General features: G+C 48.8%; 1 pseudogene; it reads left to right on the top strand.

Annotated features, from left to right (window-relative positions):
• The first annotated feature begins 8989 nt into the window (after positions 1 to 8989).
• Positions 8990 to 11220, top strand: LOC124646998 (annotated as a pseudogene).
• The last annotated feature ends 231 nt before the right edge of the window (positions 11221 to 11451 follow it).

Genomic DNA, 11451 nt, shown 5'->3' with positions numbered 1-11451 from the left:
CTCCTCCTTTACCCGGGATTGGGACCGGCTATGTTGAGACAACATAGGCGGAGTTTCAGTAGAAGTATATAAGAAAACAAAATGCCAATAAAAGCAGTGCACAGTTGAAAGAAGCAATGGTAAGCTAGCATCAATCGATCTTAGCGATGGATTTTAAGTAGTAGTACTAATCCTCCGCAATAGCTCGATTAGTGCTAGATACGTATGCTTTCTGTTGGGATTGTCATTGATTTTGTGCTTCACTAATTTTGGGTTTGTTTACTAGAAAAGTCCCTGTGAATTAAATGATACATAGGCAGCAGATTATATGCTGATATCATATCACTATGAAATTGCTTAATGACATATATAATTGCAACTCTTATTTACAAAGGTGATATGATAAAACGGTTCCATTCCATCTCATTGACTCTAACCAAACACAAGACCAGAATGTAAGCATGACATTCCACCGGCCTACATTCCATTCCAATTCCATTCCACTTTGTTCTGAGCCGGAAGACACCCTTAGAGCATCTCTAACAGAGTCCGTAAATCCCGCCGGAACCGAACTTTTCCGGCGGATTTACGGGTTCGGACCGAAACTGGCGCATAACAGCGCCCGAAAAAGTGGGCCGGCCCGAATTGGAAGTTCAGGGGCCCGAACAAATCGCCGCACGGCCCCTATTAAAAGGGTTCGCCGAGGGGAGTTCGGGTCGCAAACCCTACTCCCCTCCGCCGTTTTCTCTTCCTCCGCCGCCGCCAGTCCCCCACTCCGACGAGCAATCCACGCGCAGCCAGCCACCGCACCTCCAACCTCCGCCGCACGATGGCCTCCGGTGGAGGTGCTGGCAGCCCAGCCGCCGGATCGGGCGGCGGGGAGTCGCCGCCGCGTCCGCCCGTATTCCGCACCGAGGAGGAGCGGCGGAAATGGGTCCGCTCGGAGGGCGCGCGCAAGCGCAGCGCCCGCCGGTGGACCAACAGGGGGCTCACGCCCCCGGGGAAGCTCGCCAAGTACGCGCTAGGAGGCGAGGGGTCCTCCACCGGCGGTTCGCGACGCCTCCGTTGGTCCGAGTCGGAGGAGGAAGAGGAGGAGTCGGAGGAGGAAGAGGAGGAGTCGGAGGAGGAGGAGGAGGAGGAGGAGGAGGAGGAGGAGGACGAGGAGGAGGAGGAGGAGGAGGAGGAGGAGGAGGAGGAGGAGGAAGAAGAGGAGGAGGCGGAGCTGGCTGTCGTCGCGCATACGGCGGCGACGGTCGTGTCCACCGAGGACTACGTCCACGACGACGAGGAGGAGGACGCGGTTGTCGCTCAGGTGGCGGCCGTGTCCGCCGCGGAGGCCCGTCGACGCTGGCGCCTCGACGAGGCCGACGCCGTCCGGCAGGTCCAGGAATACGAGGCGGCGCGCCGTGAAGAACGCGTCCGCCGCTTGCAGCAGGAGATCGTCGACCTCGACGACGACTAGGAGCTCCAAGCGTCCGCCGCCTCGCCTTCCACCGCCACCACCGCCGACGTCGCTGCCTGGCCGCTTTTTGGGCAAAATTAGATCGCGCTGCTGCGGATATTAGTTAATTTAGGTTATTAGTTTGAATTATGTACTGTTTGGTGTTTGTTAATTTAGGTTATTAGTTTGAATTATGTACTGTTTGGTGTTTGGTGCTCAATCGGAGCAACAACTATCGTCTATTTGTGTTCATCGATGAATTCTCCCGCGAGATTTCTGATTACATGTTGATTACATGTTTTCAGTTCGTGTTTTACGGTTTCTGTTCTGCGCCACTGCCAAAAAGGGACAAACTCCCGTTTTCGGGAGACTGAATCCTTCCTTTTCGGTTTGCGTTTTTTCGGGCTCTGCTAGAGATGCTCTTAATGAATTGCAGGGAAGGCATAGTACACTGTCCTCGTCTCACTTACAAAAGTGTGAGTCAAGAAGCAAAGACATCTCGGTTGAGCTGTTTTGTGGGCCAAAGATCAGTTGACAAACAACAATGATCACAAACTAAACTACATGGAAAAAAGGGTGAAGTGAATCAGATTGAAGATAATGTGCTTTCCATCAACAGCATGTCTACTATAGAAGCTGATATAAGCGATATTAAGCGTCATGCTCAAGAAAAAGAATAAGAGTCATCTTTCAGAGGTATTGTGTTTCTCTCATTCCAAATAACTGATAAAGTTGCCTAAGATGCCATTCCCTTCTTATACCTCTTAAAGAGTATCATGAATATGCCTTTGGTAAAATAATACATAAATTTCTTAAGAGTAAAATGCATACCCATACTTCAACTTTCAGAGTAGTGTCACCAAGGTGTCGGTACCATGAAAATTCATGTTTTATTCCTTCCGACAAATTAGTGACCACAAATACAAGGGCAGCTTAACTGTAGGTTCAACTCTGCTCTGCCTACGAGTTGCGAGTTGGACGAAGATTGAGGGGCTTCGTAACTTTGTGAAGGAAGATCATGTACTAAAACAAAGAGCTGCCTGATACCTGTGACAAACAAGAACACCCTGGACACTTCTGCTCTGCCTGTGGTGGTGTCATGGCCACATGAACCCTAGCCGTCAGGAGAAAGCGCCTGCAACATGAACACACAGAAACCCGAACGGCCAAATCTACTTGTGCTCCACCAGTGGTGGTGTCCTAGCAAGTAGCAACCCAAACCCTAGCCAGAGTAAGTATTGCGAGAGAATAGCAAAAATAATTTCAAATTCATCTCTAAGTAACTATGGCATGTCCATAGAATAAAATTTCACAAAAGGCATACAAAAATCATGAATTGAACAAGCAGATCCACATAGATATATTATTATTCAGCATGCGTACGCAATAGCTGATTATTTCTTGGAGTATGGCCAAGAATGAAGTGAACAGAAAGTAACACCAGCTAGTGCATATTTCCATCTGCCAATGTCAACTCTGAGAACATAGGAACATAAGGTAGATATGTCTCACCACTACCATTCTCGAGGTGACGGATAGTACGGAATTCCAGACGGCGCATATCCCATGATGCTAATGAAGAAGCCGTCCATGAATCGCCGTCATAAAGGCCCCTGGTAACAAAGAAGATGGTATCGCAGTCCGGATGAAACCCAGCCACTGAGTACTGCATCTCAAGTAAGTCAATCAGCTTATCGATCCTGACAGTATGCTTGACAAACCATTCTTGACCAGTATCAGAATCCTTAAGGCACCAGACTGCTACCTCCTCACCCCATTCGTCATCTTGATATCGAGTAGCACAGTGCAAACACCCCTGTGACCATCCGATTGCACCTGTATATAAACCACGTGGCACGCGGACCGTCTTCCATGTCTTCCCCTCCATGTCTACAACCACCACCACAAAGCCGTCGTCCTGCTCGGTGAGGCGGTCGGTGCACAGGTCGCCCGGCAGGTGCAGCATACCGCCAACAAAGACACTTCCATAGCTGAGCACAATTTTGTCAAGCAGCTCAGCATTCCTATGAGACCAGACTCTGGTTCTTGACGAGTATATGCTCACTCCTGTTAGGTGATAATCCTTGCCGGTGGACTCAAAAGCAAGGACGTGGAAATGGGATGGGCTGACTGCCGGATCGAAAGCGAGGTGTTCGACACAGAATTCCGCGGGTGGCTGCGGCTGGGGAGGAGGGGGCAGCTCGGTCCACCTCTGGGTGGCGGGATTGCAGACGACGAGGCGTTCCTCCTCGTCGTTGTGGTAGCAGGAGCAGAGGAGGAGGCCGTTGCAGGTGCCCCGGAGAAAGATCTTGGTGCAATTCATAGGCCCCAAGAAAGCCAGCGAAGGGTCGACGGAATCGACGGCCGTGGCCGAGACGCCGGCCAGGTGGTGGCGGTAGCCGCCGGGATAGGTGGTGTAGAGGAAGCCGGCGAAGGTTTGGGGCAGCTTCTTGCGGTGCGCCGGCAGGGCGATGAGGTCGCGCCAGAGCTTGCAGACGCACTTGAAGCGGTGGACTGACCTGACGGGGAGGCGGGACAGGATCTCCACGATGAGGTCGTCCGTGAGAAGGCTGGCCGCCGCCGCCGGAGGGCTGTCCGTCATCAACTCCTTAGGTGTCTCCTCCTCCATGGGGCGGAAGCGGCCGGCGGTTAGGTCAACCGCCGCCGCCGCCGCCGCCGCCGCCAGAGAGTTGTCCTTCCTAGATCTCTTCTCCATGGCAGGAGCAAGATGAGATCAGGTCTGACATGCGAATGGGGATTGGGGAATGAGTTCAGGAATGGAAATTCTCAATTTCTATCTGGGGTTTACTCCCCATTGTCAGACCTGGAATGAAAATTCTCAATTTCTATACGGGACATGCGAATGGGGATTGGGGAATGAGTTCAGGATGGAAATTCCCAAATATTGGGCTCTATCAGGCCCAACCAAACTATCGGTGGTTAATCTTTTTTTTTACATAAAAAAACCGGATACATCAAATAAACCGTTCCGACCGTGAAGAGATCGATAACAAAAAAACAGGTTACACGTTGTTCCCGCAAACAACCGCTAAGAAAAACAGGTGTCGTCGTTACCTGCTCAGTTTGATATGTCGAAGTTGGAAGAGAAACACACAATAGCCACAAAATCGGAGAAGACAAGGATGTACCTAACACACACCCTCCTCATGTCCCGTATAAAAAAAATCAACTACCATGGCCACCGTCACGAAAATACAAGGGTTTTCTCCATCGGAGTCATGGAGACCACCCATGAATCTCACTTTCAAAGTTATGAATCATCGTGACGCAGTGTCATGGAACTTGCTTATCCAGGAAGTGAGCATGCAGATGTGTTGGAGAGATGGCCTTCACAGGTGGTGGTCAGCGGTGCTGTCGAGAACAAGGTCGTGGCATGCACCGTGTTGCACGGGCCACGGGTCACGGGAACCGCATGATGAGCACCCTGCACAAAAGATGACTGCACTTATAAAAAGCAACACCGACATGGCGGTCACGAGAGACTGCTTGGGGACGATGCCGAGAGGGGAAGCCGGCGCCGAGCGCACCGAGAAATACCGCACGTGCAACATAGAGAACCAGGACTCGGCGAGCTATATGTGATGTGGGTACTAATGTTGGGCATCCACGCGGTGACGGTGAGTAGAACGACGCCGGTGTGGTGAGGCGGCGGATGGTCGTTGCCATCGTGAGGAATTCCGATGCCCGGTGCAGCTGGGTGGACGTCAGGGACGAGGTGCATGCATAAAACTTCTCGTTTGCTTGTTAATCTTACTACTTGCATTGCATGAATATTGCTAGCTAGCCAGCCCAAAGGAAAAAAGGTCACGTGAAACAAACAAAAAAAAATGACAGGAATTCTGCAACTTGCACGCTGGGCATGCATGATCCCCAAGTCTCGATGCATGATCTGCTACTCCATGTGACCGCCATGACTCGAACCATGGCCTCAATCGACGTTCTACACGGCAGCAAATCAGGTTGTGTCTATTCGATTGACTACTCCGTGTTAGGAGTTGCCTTTTTCTGATTATAATCTCAGAAAGAGTGCACAGCTGCTCATTGTGTAAGAATAAATCGACGATCGGTCCATGATCTCGGAGTCAATAATTAGGATCTCACGTTGTGAACAAAATCGGCAAGAGCTGCTTTCTTTGTGTTCTTTCTTCTTTCCACTAATCTAATTGCTTCATTCTCTCATCCAGATCGAGGTTATCATACTAGTAGGACTACTATTTATGTCTTGGACAAGTTCCTGCACAGAAAGTTTCTGATTGTGAGATGTAGTGTTTGTGCCTACGATTTCATAAAGTAATAGCCATATATAATGGTTTAAATTGTCACGCATGCTCGTGGACTCCCGTATTTGGGGCTACTCACGTATCTGATCTGATGGCACGTGCAAATTAAGAAAAATCCGATCGTACCATTTGCATTTAGAAAAGAACTGATCGTGCTAAGCTCATTCAGCGTGTCAATATGCAACTTTTTTGTTTGGTAAATAGAGCAGGAGATCTTGCTAAGCTCATTGCAGCGCGTCAATATATACCTACCTTCCTTTTTCTAATTCAAGCAGTATCTTCATCGTGCTAATTAAGCTCGTCGGAGTGTGCAACCATGTATGAAGACGGATCTCCAATGGAACCTTTCTGCGGCCACTCGGAAAACCGGAAACAACGTACCTAAATAACGAACTTCAACGTAGAGATAAACACTTAATTAAGTATGGTCCGTAGCAAAAAAAAAAAGGTTTCTAATTTAGTCACTTGTTTTTGTCAAAATTTGGTCTATGCCACTAGTTGTTCCCAAATTTGAGAAACCTCACTAAATTTAGTTAAGTTGTTACTTCTAGACCACTCGATGCACTTGACGTTGGCCACCGTTAGGCATGACTAAGTTGTTGTGTGTTTTGAATATTTTAAAAAACATATGGGATCCTCCATTTATCCTTGCCAGAGCTGACACACACCTCCCAGCGTCGCACCCCGCATCGGGCGGCTCGGGAGGAAAACCCTAACGCCACCGCCTCTTCCTCCCCCTCCTCCAGTCTCCGTCCACCATGTCGCCACCGGCGCACGCGTGCGGGCAAATCCCGTGATGCTCTGGGCGGCGGCAGGTCCCCTCATGCGTTGCGTACATAGAGGAGGCGCTGGATCAGCGGCGGTGACCACCGGCCGGTAGCGGGGCTGGTTGGGGGTCGGTTTGGTTGGGTTCAGGGCAGGATCCGGGGCGGCGTCCTGGGGTGGTGGTTTTGTGACGCATCGCGCCTGGTTCCCTTGGCGAGGGCTGCAGCAGCCGGGTGATGGCTTGGCGATGTGGCTAGCAGCAGGGGTGACGCCGACGGCTGCGGATCCAGCGTCTACGGCATCGTGGTCGTGCTTGGTGGTGGCCGGTGGGTCATCTACGCCCCACCCTCCCGGCGGCTCATGGTGGTGGCCTACTATATGATGTTTGGCGGGGGAGGCGGCGGACAACTCGGCGACGGGTCTGTGGTCGGTGGCGGCCTCCTCTTCCTCCGATGAGGTCGACCGGCGGGCGGCGGCATGGGGGCCCGTCAATCTGCCTAATAAAGGTGACTGGCCTAGGGTTCCTCTTTTGCGAAGATGGATACCTTATTGAAGTCGGTCCTTCTTGATCTAGCTGGAGTGGTGAGTTTCGGAAGGCTCCGTCGGCATATGCAACAGTGCACCCTATTCCTGGAGTTTGTTGGATCGGCTGATATTCGGTCATGCGCATCCATGCTTTTATCCCGATAGTTTGCTTCTCGAGGGAGTGGCACGAAGACACGTGAATAGGAAATACTCAGCTATAGGTAAAGCCTGATATCTTGAAATATTTGACCATTATTTACATGACATTAGTAGAAATTTATGTTTAATTTTTCCATACCAAGTCTAGTATTTTTATGGTGCACCTGTCCATATTTGCTTTAAGTGATTAGTTTCTTGCGATGTCATGCCAGTGAACCTATGATCTCAACTAATAATGGTCAAATGGAGATACAATGTGTGAAAACATATATCGTCTTCCTTGTGTTTAGTGCTACAAGCATTACCTGGCACCAAATATACAGTAGTGTTATAAGTCGATTGGTTGTTCTCTTCATTTATCAACACTGTATGGCTAATGATAATGTATATAATTGGCATATGTAAATCTTGAAGATTTTTAAATAATCCTGTGCAGCGCACGGACATGTTTTCTAGTATACTTACTACTTAAAGAAAACCAGCTTCGATCGGCCTTTCGTCAGGATTGAAACGTCCTTCATAAGTCGTATCACAGCGACTCATGATCAAATCGGCGTCATGATCACGATCGAAGTCTAGAGCCCCGAAGGACTCCTGCGTGCTGCTGCTCTCTCTCCTCACGCTCAGCTGCTGGCTGCTGCCGCTACTAAGTCACCTCATGCACACGCGCGCTAGCTGTTTGCAAGACCGTATAGCTTTTCTGGCATTTGTTCATACAAAGCTGTAGCTCTGCTGCCGGAGTGTAGTTCATGTGGTGGCAACAACATCAGACGAAACAGGAGCATGTCCACATGTATCTGAAACTCCAATCGTATTTGCTGGCATCCACACGCTCTTAATCTTTTGTTTATATGCAAGGTAGTAGTGACCACCCATCCATTAGTTCAATGCGAGCGCTAAAATAAACATGTCGATCTGGATGAAACCCCGAGCTGTTAGATCATAATATGTATCCATTTGTTTGTTGTACAGGTGTAGTATAGTGAGTAATCAAATTAATGTGTCTCCTCAAGCCATGAACATGAAGTATTTAGTTTAATGGGATTTCTTCGCTAATAAAATAGTAGATTCAAAAATAATTGCTTACAGTTATGTCATACGTATTGATTAATATTAGCTATACAAGTTTAGGCAAGTAATGCGTCTTCCTCGAGCCATCACGTATCTAATTTTCTGAGATTTGCTAACCTGACAAAAAATATCAATGGTCTAAATATATTATTCAATAAAAAGAAACCAGTAGCAACGTCACCAGGTATTTTGCTAGTATATAATAAATCGCGGATAAAAACGTAATATAATCATCTATATGAGTGCCTCATCTATTTTGTGCTATTCCCCACCTATTTTCTTACCACAAAATTCCACACCCCAAAAGGAGAATTAAAATATTGTCTCGGTTTAGAAATTTATATTACTCAAGGAGCATTTGTTTGGGATAAACGAACATTGGGGAGAAGAAGCACGTGGGAACAAACCAGAGGGTCAAAAAAGAAAAGAATGGAAAGGGAATAGACGGAGACAGGAATGCGAAATACTCAAAATCAGACAAGAAGATGGCCAGCTATTCCCTGCGTGCTAGCAAATCCGTTTATATATCAATCAAACGAAAATCGTAGGTTAATTGTGGTGCCCCCGATGAGGAGAGATGGTCACGTATATATGTGGGGTTGACACTCTACCTTAAGGCTAGCAAATCCGTTTATATATCAATCAAACGAAAATCGTAGCTTACTATCTCAGTGCACCAAGATTCGCGGCGGCGCCACCACTCCGGCCCGGCGTTGCTCGCGGTGGCCCGGCAGGGCGTGTGTGCGCGATGATAATGTGGCACGACCTGTACATGGTGATGTCCGCCGTGGTGCCGCTGTACGTGGCGATGATACTCGCCTACGGGTCCGTGCGCTGGTGGGCCGTCATCACCCCCGAGCAGTGCGCCGGCATCAACCGTTTCGTGGCCGTCTTCGCCGTGCCGCTCCTCATCTTCAAGGTCATCTCCGCCACCGACATCTACGCCATGGACCTCCGCTTCGCCGCAGCCGACACCCTCCAGAAGCTCCGGCCTCGTCATCGCCGCGCTCGCCGTATGGTGCCGCCTCGCCCCGCGCGCTACCGCCCGTTCGCCGGGCTGGACTGGTCCATCACGCTCTTCTCCTTCTCCACTCTGCCCAACACGGTCATCGTGGGCATACCGCTCATCGGCCCCATGTACGGGCCGCATGCTGCCCACCTCGTGGTGCAGCTCGTCGTGCTCCAGTGCATCGTCTGGTACAACTTGCTCATCCTCCTCTTCGAGATTCCACCTCACCATGCCGGCCATCGTGGCCAACTCCATCTCCATCCTCTCCGACGCAGGGCTGGGGATGGCCATGTTCAGCCTGGGACTCTTCATGGCCATACAGCCCAAGATCATCGCAGGCAGCAACACCGTCATGGCTGCCGCCATGGCCGTCCGCTTTCTCCTCAGCCCCGCGGTCATGGCGATCGCCTCCGCCGCCGTCGGCCTCCGAGGCACGCTGCTGCGCATCGCCATTGTCCAAGTACGTACGTGTCTCCCCGTCGGTACGGCCGTACCATTCTTGGCTCATCTTTCCAAGACATCCACTAACGTGGCATCATGCTGCTATGTAGGCCGCCATTCCACGGGGATCGTGCCGTTCATCTTCGCCAAAGAGTACAATCTCCATGCCGCAATTCTTTGCACCGGGTAAGTCAATCAAGAAGCATCTGAAATAGCTACTGTATAAAAAAGTGCTCCATTTTTCATTACTTCCGTAACGAAAACAGACAACTATAAAAAAAAACAAAAGAGAGCAGTTAAATTATTTAGCATGATCTAATATTAATTTTCTCTGAAATTATTTTGAATCAAACCTGCAATATCGAGGATACAAATATTTCAGTACCCACTAAAATTTTGAATTTTTTTCCTGAAATCTGGACCCTCATCTGAAATGATCTTCCAAATAAAAGTTATCCCCCCCCCCCCCAAAAAAAAAAAGAACAAAAGTTTTCTGAAATTTTGAACCAGACATAAGTCTTAGTGAATATAACTTTCTATTTACATATTTTTACCCCATTTCAGGATAATATTTAGCACTCTAATAGCTCTTCCGATCGTCATATATGTGCATTCTAGTTGTTCAGAGGCTAGATGTATATTCTTGTCAACTCTTGGTCATTCTGTTTTCTTGTTCTTCAGTGGGACAGAGTACCCACTGGTGGAAAAAACGGCTTCGGTTGCGGTTCGTAATTGTCATTGGTCGCGGTTGCGCAACCGCGACCAAGCAAGCGCGACTAAAGGCCTCCCCTTTAGTCGTGGTTCCTTACGAACCGCGACTAAAGCGCCTCCACGTGACCGCCAGCAGTCCTTCGGGGCGGAGGACCTTTAGTCGCGGTTCTCCTGGCCAACCGCGACTAAAGGCCGCCGCAGGTTTAGGGTTTAGCCCCCCTCCCCCTAAATCTGGTTTCTTTTTAGTTTGTATTGTTTTATTTCTTTTGGGTTTTAATTTTGAAGGAGTTTCACATATTCTACCGTACTACATACATGCAAATGAATGTACAATTTCAAACAAATTTGAAATTAGAACCAAAAAGAATTCAAGAGGAATATACAATATATATTCAATATCGGATGACCATATACAGTTTTGAACAAGTTTCCATACATATTTAGTGCATATAAAGTTCTACGTCCTCTACATAGTGTTCTCCTCTAGGATCGATGACTTCCCTCGCGAACCATCCAGCTAGTTCCTCTTGAAGTGGTCGGAAGCGAGCTTCCGGACTAAGCGTCGTCCGGAGGTTATTCCTCCCGATGTTGTTCTCGGACGGCTGCCGCTCGGTGGTGTATCTCCGGATCCTCTCACAAACATAGTATCCACATAGATTGGTCCCCGGTGGCTGAATATCCCCGAGTCGCAGTCTTTGCCCTTTTAAAATGTAGCTCTTTTTTGAATTCACCGACCTTTTGATCTACGAACCGTCTCCAAACCCTACGAGGCAAAGAAAATTAAATGAACAAGAGAGTTATTAATTAGTTACTTGATATTAGGAAATGATGAACGAAATAGGCCGATCGATATAGAGCGCAAACGAATGAAAATGATTACTTTTGCATCATTTTTTTCATGTCGGCCCAAAGCTTCGGATCCATATTCAGAGAGTCGTGGACGAGAACTGTGGAGTTCTGAATTTGAATTACTAGCAGAATCCAGTGGAACCTGCGGACACGATACATGCGCAGTCATGCATAACTCATCGATTAGCCACATACCATGC

The sequence above is a fragment of the Lolium rigidum genome, chromosome 4 (assembly GCF_022539505.1).
Source record: "Lolium rigidum isolate FL_2022 chromosome 4, APGP_CSIRO_Lrig_0.1, whole genome shotgun sequence".
NCBI lineage: Eukaryota > Viridiplantae > Streptophyta > Magnoliopsida > Poales > Poaceae > Lolium > Lolium rigidum.
This window is presented reverse-complemented; position numbering and strand designations above follow the sequence as displayed.